This window comes from Egretta garzetta, unplaced genomic scaffold, assembly GCF_000687185.1.
Source record: "Egretta garzetta isolate BGI_Z169 unplaced genomic scaffold, ASM68718v1 scaffold353, whole genome shotgun sequence".
Classification (NCBI taxonomy): Eukaryota; Metazoa; Chordata; class Aves; order Pelecaniformes; family Ardeidae; genus Egretta; species Egretta garzetta.
The window spans coordinates 1,528,178-1,532,043 of NW_009259307.1; positions in this window are offsets into that span (position 1 = coordinate 1,528,178).

Sequence of the window (3,866 nt, forward strand, 5' to 3'; positions counted from 1 at the left end):
GGGGGGGGTGTCGGGGGAAGGGGGAAACTGCATTTTCCATAATAAACTGAACAGGTTTAGCACGGAAAACAGTGCCCAGATAAGATCTTTGCCTGTTTGCTACTGAATTTCTGCTGTAACACATTTCCTTGTCCTTGTTCTCAACTTACTCACAAGGTGGCACCAGAGCTCAAATTTCTGGAAATATCATTCTGAAACTATGGATGCCTTTTTCTAGCCCACTGCAAATTTATTATTCATTTTGTCAGGGCAAAGCCAAAAGGACCAGAAGAGCATTCACGAAGAGAAACAGGAGAACCTGTCTGACTGGTACAGAAGATGGCTGATGCGAAAGTAGTAATAAGGTAAATGTGACAAATGTAGCATTTCCAATGTATTTTGTCAAACAGTAGTGAAAGAATTAGTGCTCTTTCAAGGAATGGTTTTCTGATACTTTCTAACTGATTAAAAAGACACCATCCTTTAAGGAAGTTTTTCCTGTCTTGCATCTCTGAAAATGAAGGGTGATTCTTACATTCACAGGTTTTCTTTGAAGCTGTGTCTTCATGGTACTCTCTTGCTTATAGGCTACCATTCCTCAGAAGTCTTACCTGAATACAAAAAAACCCACCCTACTTCAATTCTAATACATCTTTCCAAAAAAAGCACATATGACAGGCCGCTTTGCTATTATCCCCTGATCACTCTTGATTAAAGGCTTCTTTATTTTTGTAGGCTGTTATGAGCGACTTTCCCCACCTCACAAGAGTAATTATAAAGTTCATACATTATCTTTCACTAAAACAGTGGTGAAAATCTCAGCACACTGACTATGCCCGAGCAAGCCTTCCTGCAGACAGCCTGAGTGAGCAGTGAGAGGTTCTTTACAGTCTATTTTTGGTGTACTGGACTTTTTGTTTGCTTTTGAGATAAGTTTAGAAAGACTTGAAATTACCTTTTTATTTTCCCGCTCTTATTTTTCCCGGTACTGGTGCTTAATTTCTAATATTGATTAGGAAAACAGTTGCAGAAAATGTGCAAACATCCCTTCTTGGCAGAAATATGTGGACTCATCGCATGCTTGAAGCTCAGCACAGAGAGAAGCATGCTATTGAATGGATTCCCTAGGGTCTTACATTTCAAACTCATTTGCAGTGATTTTATGTGACATTTTGTCCTTTATTAGGCAGAAAAATAAAAGCAAATATCAAAATGACCTTTGTTTCTTTGTCTTCTGTTGTAACCCAGCTTCTCTTAACAATATTCTGACTAGACTCACTTATACTTAGAGCTTCACTTATATTGCTCTGTTGATACTGTTATTAATTTACACAGAAAACACTGTCTTATTTGTACTGGTCCATTGAGTTGTCTCTCCCCCCGCTTCCTTGATTGTGCAGCATAGCTCTTTAGGACAGGGACTGCCCTTTCTTAATGCCAGGAAACAACTTTGCCACTTAGGTGGTGTTTTAACTGAAAACCATATTTTTTTTTAGTTTAGAAATATCCTCCCCTTCCACTCAGACCTTCCGGGAGCCTTCTGGCAGTGCAATGGATGGTGCAATCACTCTGCTCCATAATTATTAACCTAAGCCTTATTTTTTGCAATACTTGGAAAAGTTTCTGGACAATAATATTTGGCTGCAAATTTTCCATGGAAATAAGGAGTCTTATAAATATAACATTGAAGACACTTGTGAAATGGCCATATGAGAAGAACTTTTTTTAAAAATACTTCTGTTTTTTTTAAATGCATGTGGAAGCAGTACCCTCACTGTACAGAAATGTGCGCCTCTCAGACAGAAGGGAAAGCCTAGGGGATGTAGCTGGCTTGCAGCGGTAGTAAACCTGTGACTCCTCATAGAAACACTGCTACACAGACCTCTACTAATCCTTCCTCTTCAAAACAAGCAGTATTGGCATTTGCAGAAATAGACACAGTACAATCAAAAGGCAGCTACTCTTGCCTCTAGCAAGGATACACATAAAATTATAGTGAAATATCTTAAAATTAGGAGAGCTGTTCAGAAAGCAGCGATGTACTGTAATCATTTTGTTCTGTTGCACAGTTCTGTGAAACTTGTAATCAGATAACGACCATTTTTCTATTAATAACATGTTTAACCTCATGCCACATCCTCCTTTATTCTAAATGAAAATTCTAGGTGCTCACTTGTTCACATCTTGAAGTTGAATAGTAAGGCTGGGCTCTAGCAAAGAACACGGGCCTGCTGAGTCCCTCTTGAACTCAGCTAAAAAGAAAGAGACCACTTCAAATAAATTTAAATTTTTGATCATTTCTTCAGCTTTAAGTGGAAGTAATTTTTAAAAACCTGCTATAGCTTTTTTGATGGATTTTTTTCACCTTTTGGCTTCTCTGTTGAACATACCTCTTGAAAAACAACTCTTTCCTATGCTGATGAAATCATATTCTTTCCTTTTCAATCACCTCTCAATTTCACAATGACTGAAATGTTGAAACAAGAGTTTCATGATTAGGCCTAATAATCTACTGGCTACAAGTTAATTAGTTATGACCCATCCACTGAGTACAGGTTTGTTCTGTTGTTGTTTTTTTTATTTCTCTAAGGGCATCAACACAGGTAGTATCCCAAAATCCATTCATTGAAGTTTCTTCATTTTTAGTAGGTTGTTACCCTTGCCAAAGAGGTCAGCAAAGCATTTATACCTTATATACATATACATATATATATGCATATCATCAGAACAGATATTATCACAAGTTCAAAAGGAAACGACAGCTGCGACTAATCATTCCCTTTATGCATTATATTTAGTAAGGAAGGAAGCAAGGGGGTTTTGGTAAAGAATCAAGATACCGTCTTCTTTTCATATTCAGTAAGGTTAGACTTCTCTTCTAATCAACTTTTACTGTCACAATCAACCTTTCCAACTCATCATTATATGGACTAAAGGGTTGGGGAGTTGCATTCTCCTGACATCTGCCTCTTGAGAAAATGTATCTTTTGCTAGTGCGACACTCAAAACATGCAAGATGGTTTCACTGCTTTCTCTGAAGCTTGTCATTTGATCAAACAGATTCCTCAACACATGATCTCTGTGCATATGTCTGCTTTTTTGGTTTTGTGTTTTAATTGACAACTATCATGTATATGTCCCATAAATATGTGTCTTCCACTTATCCTGTTAGGACAATAACGATTACCAACAAAGTAAACTATGGTAGGGTCGGAACTATGGATCCTGGAAAATAATTGGGGTAGATCAAATCTTGGCCCTGTGGAAGGCAGAGGAATTTTCTCTCCAACTCTAGCAATGTCAATGTTTCTTCTAGAGTGAGATTCTCCTTTTCCAGACACCTAGTTCTGTTAACCTAAACCATACCTATATGGAGCAAAGAGGGTCTTCAATGTTTAATACAAATTAGCCAAGATGACCTTTGATTTCCCAACAGTTTAGTACGCTGTTGTTCAAATGAGTAATTTGAGGCCACCATAACAAAGACCAGGAGTGTTTGCATGTAACAAAGAACCAACAAATAATGCTTAATTCCACCAGTGCACCTGAGGGCTATAGCTGATTTGTACAGCAGCTGGAACAATCAGGACAGTAATGCCAAGCACGAACTCTATCCAAAATAGAGGTAGTGATAGGATTTTTTTCACTTTGGAGATAATATAAAAATTTATGCAATTCATCAGGAAAAGATAAAAGTCCTACATGGGCTATGAAAAATTTTTCAATTCTTTTTTCTTTTTCTTTTGTTTTCCTATGTACAAAACATAGGTTTATTTACACTGGAATTTAAATGAAAAACCATAAGACAGAGATATTTTTAGCTTTTTTATATTGTTTGTCGTGGTTTAACCCGGCTGGCAACTAAGCACCACGCAGCCACTCGCTCA